The 16,649-nt window shown below is 46.6% G+C and overlaps 1 pseudogene; it reads left to right on the forward strand.

The window, feature by feature from the left end:
• Positions 1-7: 7 nt before the first annotated feature.
• Positions 8-13,177, forward strand: LOC129354998 (WD repeat-containing protein 91-like; annotated as a pseudogene).
• The last annotated feature ends 3,472 nt before the right edge of the window (positions 13,178-16,649 follow it).

Raw genomic sequence — 16,649 nt, forward strand, 5'->3', positions numbered from 1 at the left:
CGTGACTTCCTCACATGACTGTCAGCCGGAAGGAATCAGCAGGAAGCTCGTCCCTCTCGGTTGTAAATATACTTTTTTGGTTTGTATTGATTGTAAAACATGAGTTTAACATGTTTACTGCTCTGCGGAGGATTAACTGCTAAAATCAGAACATTTGCCGGTTCTGGTTCCGGTTCGGTGTGAGCTGTAACGGCGGTTTCCGGTCCAGAACAAACAGAAATTCCTGCCTTTCACTGTTAACGGAGGAAATATTAACACTCACCTGTTCAGGTCGGTCTGTTTACGGTCACTCGTGTTAACTGCAGCGGAACAAACGCTTAATTTAAAGTTCCGTTTGGGTGGCAGATGGTTCCGGAACCGTTACAGAACCTTCAGAACCGGCGAACCCAGGTTCTTTAAGCTAACTGGTTCTTTAAACTGCCTGGCTGGAGGACTGAACCGTTTCCACTTTATTAGATAGAAAAGCTTTATTCCCTTGAAAATGAGATGAAAAGTTCAAAGGAAAACTAAAGAACACTGAGAAATTAATTTTTTTTAAGATTATAAAGCATGGTGGAGGTGGTGTAATGATGAGGGAGATGGAACATTTTTTAATTCACAAACCATTTTTCTATTGAAACAGTTGAAAGATTCTGTTTAAATGTGACTGAAACAAGGAAAACTGCAAACAATTAGAACATTTACTGACTCAAATTTAATCAGTTTATTTATATTTAAACAAAAATAGATTTGATCATAAATTCTGTAGCAGTGTTAGCTTAGCTTACATATTTAGCTTTTTCTTAAATAAGAAAATATCTAAAAATGATTGAAAATGCATCCGGTGGTCGGTGAACTCATAATGCAATATAGAAATCAATTTGTGAATTGATTCAGAATTCCTAGGACTAGAAATTGCAAATATAGAACCTACTAAGGCTTGTTGAAATAATCAATAACTCAATAAATGTAAATATAAATGAAAATGAGCTCAATAATTTCCTTTTGCATTATTTGTTGTTTCTGTTTCTACCAAAAAAAAGTTTTCAGTTTCAACTTGCTTCTTTTATTGAAGGATCATTTTGTTTGCAGAGACTCATAATTCATTTTATTTGTTGTTTCTGTTGTTTTATACATTTAAAATGTTTTGAGTTATCAGAATTTAAAGTTTATTGATCTTTGTGTTCTTGTGTTATATTAGTTTAAAATGGTCTCAAAACAACATCACCGTTTATCGCGATAACAATTTATCGTCCAGTCATGACGATAAATTGTCCTTAAACGATTCCCAGGATGTTTCTGCTTGAAAGAAAGAAACAACTAAACCTAACAGATGTGTTTAGTTGATGATTTGACAGTTTTTGTTGTTGATGTTTCCACTCAAGCGGAGCGTCACTTCCTGTTTGGTCACTTCCTGTTCGGTCTCAGTTCTGGTCGGGATGGGTTCTGCGGTGGAACGGACAGACAAACACGTCCGGGAGTATCTGCTGTACCGAGGCTTCACCAACACTCTGAAGCAGCTGGACAGCGACATCAAGGCAGACAAGGAGAAAGGCTTCCGGGTGCGTTGAACCGGACTGGACCTGAGCTCTGACCCGCTCTGACCCGCTCTGACCCGCTCTGACCCGGTCTGACCCGCTCTGACCCGCTCTGACCCGGTCTGACCCGGTCTGACCCGCTCTGACCCGCTCTGACCCGGTCTGACCCGGTCTGACCCGCTCTGACCCGCTCTGACCCGGTCTGACCCGGTCTGACCCGCTCTGACCCGGTCTGACCCGGTCTGACCCGCTCTGACCCGCTCTGACCCGGTCTGACCCGCTCTGATCCGGTCTGACCCGGTCTGACCCGCTCTGACCCGGTCTGACCCGCTCTGACCCGGTCTGACCCGCTCTGACCCGGTCTGACCCGGTCTGACCCGCTCTGACCCGGTCTGACCCGCTCTGACCCGCTCTGACCCGGTCTGACCCGCTCTGACCCGGTCTGACCCGCCCTGACCCGCTCTGACCTGCTCTGACCCGCTCTGACCCGCTCTGACCCGGTCTGACCCGCTCTGACCCGGTCTGACCCGCTCTGACCCGGTCTGACCCGCTCTGACCCGCTCTGACCCGCTCTGACCCGGTCTGACCCGCTCTGATCCGGTCTGACCCGGTCTGACCCGCTCTGACTCGCTCTGACCCGCTCTGACCCGCTCTGACCCGGTCTGACCCGCCCTGACCCGGTCTGACCCGCCCTGACCCGGTCTGACCCGCTCTGACCCGGTCTGACCCGGTCTGACCCGCTCTGACCCGCTCTGACCCGGTCTGACCCGCTCTGACCCGCTCTGACCCGCTCTGACCCGGTCTGACCCGGTCTGACCCGGTCTGACCCGGTCTGACCCGCTCTGACCCGCTCTGACCCGGTCTGACCCGCTCTGACCCGCTCTGACCCGGTCTGACCCGCTCTGACCCGGTCTGACCCGCTCTGACCCGGTCTGACCCGCTCTGACCCGCTCTGACCTGCTCTGACCCGCCCTGACCCGCTCTGACCTGCTCTGACCCGGTCTGACCCGCTCTGACCCGCTCTGACCCGGTCTGACCCGCTCTGACCCGCTCTGACCCGCTCTGACCCGCTCTGACCCGGTCTGACCCGGTCTGACCCGCTCTGACCCGGTCTGACCCGCTCTGACCCGCTCTGACCCGGTCTGACCCGCTCTGACCCGTCTGACCCGCCCTGACCCGCTCTGACCTGCTCTGACCCGGTCTGACCCGCTCTGACCCGGTCTGACCCGCCCTGACCCGCTCTGACCTGCTCTGACCCGCTCTGACCCGCTCTGACCCGCTCTGACCCGCTCTGATCCGGTCTGACCCGGTCTGACCCGCTCTGACTCGCTCTGACCCGCTCTGACCCGCTCTGACCCGGTCTGACCCGCCCTGACCCGGTCTGACCCGCCCTGACCCGGTCTGACCCGCTCTGACCCGGTCTGACCCGGTCTGACCCGCTCTGACCCGCTCTGACCCGGTCTGACCCGCTCTGACCCGCTCTGACCCGCTCTGACCCGGTCTGACCCGGTCTGACCCGCTCTGACCCGGTCTGACCCGGTCTGACCCGGTCTGACCCGGTCTGACCCGCTCTGACCCGCTCTGACCCGGTCTGACCCGCTCTGACCCGCTCTGACCCGGTCTGACCCGCTCTGACCCGGTCTGACCCTCTGACCCGGTCTGACCCGCTCTGACCCGCTCTGACCTGCTCTGACCCGCCCTGACCCGCTCTGACCTGCTCTGACCCGGTCTGACCCGCTCTGACCCGCTCTGACCCGGTCTGACCCGGTCTGACCCGCTCTGACCCGCTCTGACCCGGTCTGACCCGCTCTGATCCGGTCTGACCCGGTCTGACCCGCTCTGACCCGCTCTGACCCGCTCTGACCCGGTCTGACCCGGTCTGACCTGCTCTGACCCGGTCTGACCCGCTCTGACCCGGTCTGACCCGCTCTGACCCGCTCTGACCCGGTCTGACCCGCTCTGACCCGGTCTGACCCGGTCTGACCCGCTCTGACCCGCTCTGACCCGCTCTGACCCGGTCTGACCCGCTCTGACCCGCTCTGACCCGGTCTGACCCGCTCTGACCCGCTCTGACCCGGTCTGACCCGCTCTGACCCGGTCTGACCCGCTCTGATCCGGTCTGACCCGGTCTGACCCGCTCTGACCCGCTCTGACCCGCTCTGACCCGCTCTGACCCGGTCTGACCCGCCCTGACCCGGTCTGACCCGCCCTGACCCGGTCTGACCCGCTCTGACCCGGTCTGACCCGGTCTGACCCGCTCTGACCCGCTCTGACCCGGTCTGACCCGCTCTGACCCGCTCTGACCCGCCCTGACCCGCTCTGACCTGCTCTGACCTGCTCTGACCCGCTCTGACCCGCTCTGACCCGCTCTGACCTGCTCTGACCCGGTCTGACCCGCTCTGACCCGGTCTGACCCGGTCTGACCCGCTCTGACGGTTCCTCTGTCCTCAGGTGGACCGGATCATTGAGCAGCTGCAGCAGCTGGTGCAGAACTTCGACCTGGCCGGGCTGAAGGAGTACTGGCTGTATCTGGACCGGCGCCTGTTCTGCCGGCTGGAGGACGTGTACCGGTCCACCGTCAACAAGCTGAGAACCAGCCTGTACCGCTACTACGTCATCAACACCGTCCAGGTCTGGTACCTGATCCAGAACCGGCTGCCTGTCACCGGTCCGGACGGCGCTGGGTGCATCGAGTCGGACCCGGACTGTTCTGCCCAGCAGGACCCGATCACGTAACGCCTCGTTTCTTATCAGGTTCTGTAAAGTTACGTTCCGTGCAGCGCGCCACGACAGACGGGAGATACGGCAGGAAACGTGAAATAACGCTTTGTGTCGACTGTACTGGACGCAACGTCCGTTTTCATGGCTACTGGCCACAGCAGCAGCGTTTCTGATCAACCTGGATGTGAACCAAAAACACCAAAACATTCTCAAGCACCAAAACAGAACCTTCAGTCCGTTACAGTTTCAGGTTCTTTTAGTTTTCAGGGTTGATTCTAAGTGAACGTCTATAACAAACGTCTCTTCAGTCGCCTTATGTTAGAGTTACCTCAACTGAAACACACCAACCTGCAGCACATTCACATGCTACAGTTTCATAGTCAAGCTAGCATAGCTCAGCTATTCCTCACGGTTGAAACCTATGAAATGTCATCGTTGACGATTAATATGGAAACAGTTTTTCTGAGACTTTGTGTGATTTCTGCGTCGGTTTCATGACTCGGTGCACGTAGCTGACCCGTTTCTGGTTCTGACCCGTTTCTGGTTCTGACCCGTTTCTGGTTCTGACCCGTTTCTGATTCTGACCCGTTTCTGATTCTGACCCGTTTCTGGTTCTGACCCGTTTCCAACCTGTGCAGAAAGGAAACCTGGAGAAGACGCAGGAGTTCTTCCAGAAGCAGGCGTTGGAGCTGCAGGGTCAGGCCGAGTGGCGCGACTGGTTCATCCTGCCCTTCATCCCGACCCCGGACCAGAACCCGGCCTTCGGGCCGTACTTCTCCCGCCAGTGGGCCGACACCTTCCTGGTGTCGCTGCACAACTTCCTGTCAGTCCTGTTCCAGTGCATGCATATCCTTCACAGGGCGATGAGGCGATCTGACGGATTCATCTCATTTTCCTCTTTTGTTTCGAAGGTCGATGTGAAAATGAGAATTTGTTCAAATTCTGGTGAATAGAAAAACATTTCATTTTTGTTTCCCAATAGTCTGGAGTCAGAGCGTACAGGGCGGCCATCTTGTTTTACAGGCATATTTAGCCACTTTTATTTATTTTGGATCTTGAGTTCAGAGCCAAAATAATAATCATCATTTAATAATCATTTCTGCTGGACGATAAATTGTTCCAGAAATGATCAACATAAACAGAGCCACACACAACAGAAACCAAAATCACATTGATCAGTGTGTTTCAAAATCATCAGAATGAAAGTTTTTGATTTATTGTCGGATTAATTGGTTCTTGCAACATTTTTTCAAAACTTAAATCATAATGTTATCAAGAATAAAGTGAAATAAATGAAGAAAGTCATAATATTAGAAGAATTAAGTTGTATTTATATAAAAACTCCAACATAAAATCAAAATATTAATTATCTTTTTCTTCTTTAAACAGTTTATTGTAATTTTAAGACCTTGTTCTGCTGAAATCTTGTCATTAAACAATAGATTCAGAGCAGGCCCATCATACAACTCACAGAATCAATAACTGGAATAAAATACGCTTTTTGAGAATATTTTCTGCTATTTCTTAGAAAGAAATCAAATGTTGTGAGAATAATTGTGGATTTTATTTCAGTCGCCTTGCAGCCGAACCGACATGTTGCTTTATTGATAACTGAATCACATGTTGCAGGTGGATCTGTTGGTTCCTTAACTGGGCTCCACCTCAGCCGGTTCTGCTGAGCTTCGACTCCGAGGTCCAGAGGATGACCAGTCTGGCTGAGGAGAACGAACAGCTCCGCCAAGTGGTGAGAAGAGGAAGTGTTTCTGAATCTGCAGGCAGCCAGAGATCCAGTGGATCAGGCTGATCAGTCGGTCTCTACCTGGGTTTGATCTGCTGTCATTCCCAGCGCTGCTTCAGTTCATTGAGGTTTCTGAGCAGCGTTTCAGTCAAGGCTGGACTTTGACTAGGCCTGAGCAGGCTTCACCTTTTCACCAGCAGTTTGGTCTCTGACGCCGCGACGCTTCAGCTGATGCTGTGTTTCATTGTTTTTCCTCCAGCTGTTCGCCCTGCAGACCGAGAGCCGGGACCAGAAGGACGGAGACGAGGCGGTGCAGCACAAGCTGCCGCCGTACGTCCAGAACATGGACCGGCTGGGAGACACTGAGCTGTGAGCCTCTATCATCTCTTTACTGATGACTGACCGGAGCTTGATTACTGCCTTTCTGCCTGTTTTTAGTCAGAATTCAAGACATTTAGTGATATTTTGTTACACGAGCTGAGAAACGGCCAACAGCGCAGATTTTACTGACCCAAAGTGGTTCCTACATGTCTGATGTTACATCAACTTATCAGTTGTATTATCTGATATTAAGTTAAGCTAGTTGTTGCTGTTGCTAATATTGGTCATCTCTAGCTTCAATGCTAATGTTTTTAGCATTTTGTTTCAGTGTTGGGTTTTGGTTTTGTGGTAAAATTGTTGGCTGTTAGCTTCAGTGCTAACAGCCACTGAAGCTAATGTAGCAGTAATGTAGCAAGCTAACAGCCATTGTTGCTGTTAGCTTCAGTGCTAACAGCCACTGAAGCTAATGTAGCAAGCTAACAGCCATTGTTGGCTGTTAGCTTCGGTGGTAACAGCCAACAATGATGAAGCTAACAGTTTTAGCTTCATCATCAGTGCTACCTTTAATTAATGCTAATGTTCTCAGGATTTAACTTCAGTGTTAATTCTTTATCATTTAAAATTAATGCTCAGAATTCAGACTCAGTGCTTTTGTTTTAATGATTTAAGTTTAATATTTACATTTAATGTCTGGTTTTGTTATTTATGCTGACAGCTTTTAGCATCAGTGCTAATTGATGCTAATTGTAGCATTTAGTTTCCTGCTAATATAGAAGTTTTCTTCTTCATCATTAGATTGTTATGTTTAATATTTAATGCAATCGTTTGACATTTGAGTCATATATTTTGTATTGGTTAGAATTGAGTCTTGGTGAATACTGGCAGCTTTGCTATTAGTGCTAAGGTCTTCCTGATGCTTTAGCATTTTGTGCAGTGCTAATTTTGGTGATATCATTTTGTTAGCATTTTGCAGTTGAGCGAATGTTGCTTAGCTTTAATGCTAATGTATCTCATATATAACTGTCTCATGACCTCATTTACTCACTGTGGGCTGTAAGTGGATTTTTGTTGTTTTGAAGTTTGTTAAAGAGACTAAATACAGAAAACACACTGGCATGTAGCTAGAGATGTTCTGGAAAAGAACAAAGTACTAAAGGTTTCTTTAGATCTGAGATACTTGATCTATGCAATATTTTTCAGCACTATTGTTGTTAGCTCTTAGCTTTATATTGATTTCAACAGTTTAGTTCTACTTCTAATGTTAACAGTTTATTTTATTTGGTGTTAGCAATTAGCTTCACTGCTATTGTTTTCACAGCCAGTGTTATCTGCTAATGTTATGACCTTGCTACATTACCAGTGTTAGCATTTTGCTTCATTGTTAATGTTAGCTCTTGCTTCATTGCTAATGTTTTCAACTGGTTGTTTTAGTTGCAGTCCATTTAGCATCTTGCTGTTGTGCTAACATTGCTAGCATTTAGCTTTGGTGTTAATGTTAGCACTGTTAGCATTGCTTTATTTGCTACTCACAAATTATTTCAGGAATATTTAAAATGACTAATATTAGCAAGGAAAGTTATACCTTCAATAATAATTACTAATTTTAGTAACATTTTTGTTATCGAGCCAAAATAGCTTTAGCATTGATTAGCGCCTGTAAAACATTCTAACTCATTTGGTTTAAAACATTTATATATCTGGTTTTATTTCAATCAGAACCTTTTTAATTGTCCATTTTTTTATTCCTGATTTATCCTGACTAAATGTTCATGATTTTGGCTGTTTGCTAGCTGCGCTCTCCTTCAGCTAGCTGCATTACTTAGCCTCATCGACCGTCTGCCATGTTGTGCAGAACTTCCTGTCCGTTCTGACTCAGAGCTGCGGCGCTAGCTTATGTTTACAGGCATCGCCATGAAATGATTCACATCAAAATGGCCGCAGCTGTTATGCTCCGTTACATTACTGTTGGCCTGGCAAGCATCAAATCGAGCCGAAAACCATCTGAGTAAAGATTAACGTTTCAGTTTGAAGATTGTTGAAAAGGCGTTCTGAGAAACAAACGCGGTCCTAAGGGTGAACTGATGTCTGCATGTCGACAGATAATGTTTGTTTTCTTGATTCATGTCTTTATAATTTAAAACACTTTAAATCACTTTTTGGTGGATTTTCTTCCTGCACTTGATCAGTTCTGTGTGTTATAAACATTTATTTATATGTGCAGTGTTTTGACCTGATTTGCTGTTGATGCTTATTTATTTCTGCTGTTAGAGTTTAAACTGTGTGCTGTGATGATGTTGCCAAATAAACAATTCACCTGATGAATTGTTATCTTTGTCTACGATCCATTTGTAGAAATCAGTTTGCAGTGAAGATGATTTTTTGTAAAGAAAAGGAAAATCTCCGACTGAAAAGCAAAACAAAGGATGGCATCGATTTCAGTCCTGTTCCATAAACACTTCTTATTAGATATAAATATGATATTTAATATATTCATGATATAAAATGTAATATTAGCAGGAAACACATGAATCCTGAATAAATTGTATTTTTGACGGGTCTGATTCTTCGGAGTGAACCACAGAAACCGTCCAGAACCGAGGAAAGATCCAGTTCTGCTCCCAGAATGCAACGCTTCCAGTCCGTCAACCACTTGTTTTGTTTTCTATTATTATTATTATTATTGTTATTGTTAAAGTCTCTGCTGGACATTGGAATCCATCACAGTTTAACTATAATGCACCAATCAATTAACTATCAGAGAAACTGTGTTAAATAACATTTTTATAAAGATAAAAATATGATTTAGATAAATTAATCCAATGTCATTAAGACCAAATAAAACATTTTAGGTGTTTCTGTCAAACCAGGTGAATCTTTTACCGTGTCAATCAGTTCAGTTTGGACTCGGTTTGAACCAGTTCATCTGTGTTTGTTGAACTCTTGTGTGTCGCAGGGACTTGGTGTCGTCAGCGAGTCGTCAGCGCCGCCGCCACCCCTCCAGGAACTTCTTCTCCACGCTGCTGCCACAGGCCAAACGGGCCCCCATGAAGGCGCCGCCGCCCAGCTCAGGGTCCCCGAACCAGGTGGTGCTGGGCAAGAAGGAGCTGCCAGCCAATCAGGTGACAGCAGGGGTTTGATCAGCCAATCAGGTGATTGGTTTGCTCACCTGTCTGCCTCAGTGAGCAGGTTTACATTCGGCTGAACTCTTGGATCCTGATGACTGACTTCCTGGAACCTCAGTTTTCCTTTGGTACATTTTGGGCAGCGCTAACGAAAAGGTTAGCTGTGCTAACCCTAAAACACTGATTGATTTGGTCCATTAATGCTAAAGCGCTACACCAACAACTTATTTAATGGAAGCTAATGCTAATGCATTGTACCTCAACTTGGTATTTGTTGAAGCTAACGCTAAAGTGCTAATTTAATTTTGACTTTATTGTAATCGCTCTATTATGTCCTTATATCTTGTTTAGGGGCAAAATACAACATTGGTGTTTATTTTGTTTGTGTATGTTATTTTTTAAAATAAAGTTATTGTGAAAAAAGTTGGGAACATGAAGAGAGGGAAATGGAACTGCTGCATCTTCAAAATAAGAGCATGAATGTAAACATCTAATTACTTGAAGAATAATAAAACTTCAACACAAGTTTTAAACTGTGGTTTTAGTTGGTTCTGATTCTCCCTGTAAAACTGAGTTGAACCAAAACAGGTTTAGTTTTTCCTCATTATTTCTCATTGAAACATCTCATTTATTTTCAGGCTGTAAAGTGTAAAGACTCGTTCCAGTCCAAGGAGGTGAAAGTCGCCTCCAGCCAGTCGTCGTCCAGCGAGGCTCCCAGTTCCCAGCCTCCGAACCAGAACAGCCGACACAGGAGGATCCAGGAGCACGAGAAGGAGAGGAAGGAGCTTTTCTCCAGGCCGTCCCCTCAGGTGCGCCTCACCTGGCCGGCGCTCTGAGTCTGAGGAGCTTCAGCTCAGCTTTACGTTTCCCTCAGGCTGCGGAGAGCAGAGCGGACGACGTGGACGCGACGGCAGCGAGGAGCGCGATGGAGCCGGCGGAGGACGGAGGCCTGCAGGTGGAGCAGCCCTTCATCAAACTGAGCCAGGAGGAATACGGCGAGCATCACTCCTCCATCATGCACTGCAGGTACAGAGTCACACCTGAACGCCGTCAGGACTTTCCACCTGAACTCAAACCGGCTCCTGTCTGCAGGGTGGACAGCTCCGGGCGCCGGTTGCCAGTTTGGACGTAGACGGCGTCATAAAGGTTCATTTATTTTCATGTTATCGTCTTCTAACCTTTGAAAAATCAAACTAACTGTAAGAAACTCTCTCCTCTCTGAAGGTTTGGTCCTTCAACCCCATGATGCAGACCAAAGCCCCATCATGTCCAAGTCTCCTCTCCTGTCCCTGGAGTGGGCCACCAAACCAGACAGACTGGTAGGACTTTACTTCTCTGGAAATCCTCTTGAAACGGCCCGCAGGACGGATCGATGCTTTAGCACAGCTGAACCTGGAGACTGAAGTTTGTGTGTCAGTTGTGTTAGGCAGCGGCGTGGGACGGTGCGACTCTACGACACAGAAGCCAAGAAGAATCTCTATGAGATGAACATCGATGAGACTCATCCACGGTAAACCAGCTGCTTTCATTTGTTTTTAGTCAATCTAAACATATTTACCTCATGTCAAAATGGACCACATGGTCCAGAAGTTGGACTGTTTTGTCCCAGAGGAGTGAATTTATTTTGATAACTTTGTATTTTGTGTGTCAGTATTTTGTCGTTAGCCTGCAGCCCAGCGGTTCGTCGTTCGTCTGCTCGGCTGCAGCTCTCAGCCGCTCTGGAAGCGTCGATTCTGCTCCTCGGCTTCCCATCCCGGTCTCCGGTCAGTACTGCTGTGGGGACACCAAGACCGTCAAACAGCAGGTGGGGAGCTAACTAGCTTAGCAACATATCAGGGATCAGGCAGTTAGCTCAGAAACTGTTCACATCATGATATTAAAAGTTTGTTTTAACTGAGACCCAGTTTGTCTTCTGATGCCTGGAGAACATTTAACCTTTGAAAATGATTCCATGTTGACGATTTCATCCTGTCTGTCTCCCAGCTCCAGTTCTCTCTAGAACCAGAACCAGTAGCCATCAACTGCACCGCCTTCAACCACAACGGGAACCTGCTGGTGACGGGCGCGCTGACGGCGTCATCAGGCTGTTCGGTTGGTGTTGGTAATGACTCGTCAGCAGTCTATAGTTATGTTTGGTGGAACTGATGGTGCGTCTGCTCCCGCTGCAGACATGCAGCGCTACGAGAGCGCCATGAGCTGGAGGGCTCATGACGGAGAGGTGTACAGCGTGGACTTCAGCTACGACGAAAAACACGGTTTTCAGCGTCGGGAGGACAGGAAGGTGAGCGCGCAGGCACCGCGCTGGTTCCACTGCTGGTTCCACTGCTGCTGGTTCACTGCTGCTGGTTCCACTGCTGGTCCCACCGCTGCTGGTTCCACCGCTGCTGGTTCCACTGCTGGTCCCACCGCTGCTGGTTCCACCGCTGCTGGTTCCACTGCTGCTGGTTCCACTGCTGGTTCCACTGCTGCTGGTTCCACCGCTGCTGGTTCCACTGCTGCTGGTTCCACCGCTGCTGGTTCCACCGCTGCTGGTTCCACCGCTGCTGGTTCCACCGCTGCTGGTTCCACTGCTGCTGGTTCAAGCTGGTCCACCGCTGCTGGTTCCACTGCTGGTTCCACTGCTGGTTCCACTGCTGCTGGTTCCACTGCTGGTTCCACTGCTGCTGGTTCCACTGCTGGTTCCACTGCTGGTTCCACTGCTGGTCCCACCGCTCCTGGACTGAAGTCGGTGTGTTTGTGTTCAGTTGATCCAGTGGAACATCCACCGCTGCGGGGTGAAGCAGTCGGAGCAGGTTCTGCCTCAGGACGCCACCGGGCCTTCGTCCTGTCGGGCTACAGCGGCTACAAACAGGCGAGTCTCATTGATCTCTTGCTTAACAGTTAGCTGTGCTAACCACAACTGATAATCATAAACATTAGCTTTGCTAACGCTAAAGCGCTAAGCAGAAAATGAGCTGTGCTATTAGCGGATTAGCATAACTGTGCTGTTGATTACAGGTTCAGGTTCCCAGAGGAAGACTGTTTGCCTTCGACTCTGAGGGCCAACACGTCCTGACCTGCTCCAGCTCCGGGGGCCTCATCTACCGAGTGCGTACCCTTCATCACCTTCCTCATCATCAGTCCTTCTGCTCCTTTGTAGCGTCTTTGTAAGCGCTAGCTAGCTAAAGGTTTGAAGGGTTGATCAGTGGCAGGTGTGAAACAAAAGTTGCTTATTTGTGTTAGTTTTGTTGTAATGCTCTTTGAAACATGCTAACGGGGTTTTTAGCTAAAGGTGAGTCCTGCCGGAGCCAACCCGGGTTGGACTCCCGCCGGAGCCCAACCCGGGTTGGACTCCCGCCGGAGCCCAACCCGGGTTGGACTCCCGCCGGAGCCCAACCCGGGTTGGACTCCCGCCGGAGCCCAACCCGGGTTGGACTCCCGCCGGAGCCCCACCTGACGGAGGGAGGGACTCTGACTCTTTGCTCCTCCTCCTCCAGCTGACCAATGGGGAGCCGGCGCTGGATCGGGTGCTGTCGCTGGGCGGACACAAAGCTCCGGTGTGACGGTGGATTGGTGCTCCGCGGTCGACTGCGGTACCTGCCTCACGGCCTCCATGGACGGGAAGATCAAACTCAGCACGCTCCTGGCACAAAAGTCGTGACCCTGAAGGCATCGGGGGTCAAAGGCCGACGTAAACGGATCACTGCAGTTAGTAATGTTGTCTAACGTCTATTTTTGTTTCAATCAGCATTAAAGTCTGACTTAAAGTTTCACCCAAACGCCCGTCTTCAGTTTGGTTCATTCGCCTGTTGAGGCTCAGAGGCAAAATCTGAGATTCAGTTCAATGTCTTGTTAGCCTAGCACTTTAGCATCAGTGGAGCTGACCTTCACTGTGTCGGTGAAGTGAAGGTCAGCTCCACTGATGCTAAAGTGCTAGGCTAATAAGGACATTCAGCAGAAGCTAATGCTAAAGTGCGCATCAACACAGAATTTAGCATAACCTAATGCTAATTTCTGCTAAAGCATAGCATCAGCTGTTAACATTTCTGGTTAATGTGATGTAACAGGAAACAGGAGGAGAAGAAAAGGAACTGCTGCATGGTCTTTATGCCCTTCAAAATAAAAGCTTAGGTATAAACGTAACTTTGAAGAATTCTTAAGTCGATAATAAAACTTCAACCAGGTGTCAAACTTTATTCAACTGAAAGTTTAAAAGCAGCCAAATAAACAGTCATATCTGAATCAGGTTCATTAATGTTCCTGGAAATATTTCTATTTTATCTCTAACAAGGAAAAAATGCCAGACTCAATGCATTTTGGTTGAATAAGTTTATTCTTACTTTCAGCTCAGACATTTGAACATTTTGATCTGTCAGTTTTCATAATTGAGCTGGAATCTGATACTATCATTCATGTTTTCTAAACATATGCAGTGATGTAAAACTTATTCTGTCAGACACAATGAAGCAGGACAGCAACACCCAACTCAGCTGAAGCTGTAGCGTAAATACAAGTTCCTCCGGTGTTCAGATTGCAGCTGCCGCTGTAGCTTCCTCTCTTGATTGCAACTGAGCAGCCTCCAAGATAATCATCGGAGAAAACGTCCTTGTCATAAACTCTGACTATCAGTCGGCCTCCCGCCGTGGCACCGTAGTAAGTAAAGCTCTGTGGCCATGAAGGATCTCGATTACCCTGCACAACAGGCGTTTGACCCATATTTCTGGATCCATAGAAGAGTTTCACGAAGCCGTCTGGTTTGCTACTTGTCAGGCTTCAGATTTCGGGCCCTGAGGTCGTAGACCCTCAGGTATGAGTGAGCCAGGCCCACACAGCAGAGCAGCAGAACGATGAGAGGGAGGCTGGAGGCCATGACTCAGCAGGCTGCAGACACAACACAACTTCAGATTATCATCAGGCTTTGAGTTGCTTCTGATAGAAGAAACTTCACTAAACTACTCCATCAGATGGACCTGTGTTAACAACACGAAGCAGGCTAAGCATCAAAAAGCAACAACAGCAAAGCCGTTCTGGAAACTAAGGAAGAGAAAGTCAATGAAATGACAAAGAAGAAGAAGTTTTACCTGTACAGGTGATCAGAGATCTGAGCTCCTTCTGCTCTGGTTCCTCCTTATGAAGACCAGAGCAGAGGAGGAGTCTCACTCGCCCCTCATTTTACTTTATTACTTATTGTTGCTGTGTTCAGAGAAAGCCTTGACACTTTATCATGTTGACAAAAAAAACCTTCAATGAAACATTAACTGCTGCTAAACACCCAGTCTTTGTTTTCTATAAAAATCTTCATTATTTTATAACAGAGCTTACATGAAGTCAAACCTGGATAAGTTTTTGCTCACCTGTCCAGGTGCCTCATCAAATCAGAACATGTACATGGATCCAGGGCGTGCAGAGACATTTTGGGGCCTGGAGGCTCACAAGCAGGGAGAAAAGGCGCCTTAGTGGTGTGGTGAATATTCAGACAAAGTTTGAACATCATGTTTAAGATCAATAGCCAAACTGGATGGCTATTAATGTCTGCTCAGGAGAGAGTTCAACTCAAACAAGCTTGACAAGACACTTCTGTCATCAAAAAACCCAAACGAGGTCAGTGCAGATCTGAAGTAAACAACGAGGTAAAGTTTAATCTCCAAGGTCACAGAGTCAATTATGAGAGCAATAAATTTAATCCAGTTTATATAATCAGGAAGAAAAAACCCTGATGAATATTTTCACTGCATAGATACTGGAAGCTGTTCCATTTCCTGGTTGTTTTACTGGCATCAGTTAAACATCAAGGTGGAATAGATAAAGATGTTGATAAAATGAAATAAAAACAGTTCAGATCATCCTTCAGGTCAAATGACTGTCAATAAACTGATGTACAGAAACTAGAAAATCATTTATTATTGCACAGAAGCAGAGGGAACGCAGACAAACAAAAAGAGAATATAGAGAGAAGAATGTTTTGCACTAATAAGAAAATAAATTAATATTTAATAAACAAGCACCAAAACATTCACAACCTTTTCCTGAGGTTCAGGAAGGAAGTAAAAGTGATTAAATCGGCTCCAATATTTATTCATTTCAATCTAACATGTTTGCTTCACTCATCCTGTGAATAAAACCATAAACTTTTACTGATGTGTTAAAAAAAAACTCCAAAAAACTGTTAAATTAATGTGTTACAAGTAATTTAATCTGATATGAAAGAAGTGAAGTTTTTACCAAACGATGGTAGTTTGAAGAAAAGAGCAAATTTCAATTAAAATACATTTTCTAGAAAAAACAGCAACATTTATTAGTTTAAAAAAGTTTAAATGTTTCCATTTTATACTCATATAGTCAACATCTATTTGTAGAATGATTTAGTGGCTTCCTGCAGACAGAACCAATAATAAATGATCAATTGTTTCCATGTTTATGTTGAACATGCAGCTATTATCAACTTATAACTTTAATCTGGTTTAACCATAATAAACTCCAGTTCTGGAACATTATTACCTTTCAAACACAAAGAAATGTACTGAACTGTTTTCTTGTTTTCATCCGAACTGATTGAATCTTACTGTTCAGGCTTGAAATGCTATTGTATAGAAACTGCATAGAAGTTTCCTCTTGCTAAGAAATATTTATTCATTGTTCCAGATTATTCAAAAACAAGTTTTTTGTACAATGCTTATACAAAGTGTAAACTTTTATGTTGTATTAAAAATAACATTTTAATAAACTCTTATGAACCCCTCCAGAAATCTAAACAACATATTTTCATCTCCAAAGTATCCAAAAACCTGCAAAACTCATTTATTTGTTTTCTTTTTCAATAATGTAATTAGATGTTATATTATTTTAATAATCTCATTAACTGGGTAAATGTTGCCAATATAGTAATACTGAACAGTGCATATGAACTTGGGCCTGAACGGAACCACTTTCAGAGCTGTCGGTTCTGTAGTTTCCCAGACTGGCCTGAGGGGGCGCTGCTGTTCCGCGCAGCAGAAATCCAGCGGGAGAAGAAGATCAGAAGCTACAACAATAATCCAGGTAAAAAGCAGCTCGCGGGGCGAAAATCTGAGAAAAAACCGAGGATTAAGGAGAAAATTCACGGTGTTCAGGATTACAGAAGAAGGATTAGAAGAAGAAAAGTGGGAATAATCCTTCCTGGAGGTTAATCTAGGCGCCATGTTGTTTATTTCTCCAGATGTTTTGATGCGCAGACTGTAGCTTGTTTTGACCCCGGCGCTGTTTTGCTGTTTT

Source organism: Poeciliopsis prolifica, unplaced genomic scaffold (genome assembly GCF_027474105.1).
Source record: "Poeciliopsis prolifica strain line A6 unplaced genomic scaffold, Auburn_PproV2 SCAFFOLD123, whole genome shotgun sequence".
Taxonomy (NCBI): Eukaryota; Metazoa; Chordata; class Actinopteri; order Cyprinodontiformes; family Poeciliidae; genus Poeciliopsis; species Poeciliopsis prolifica.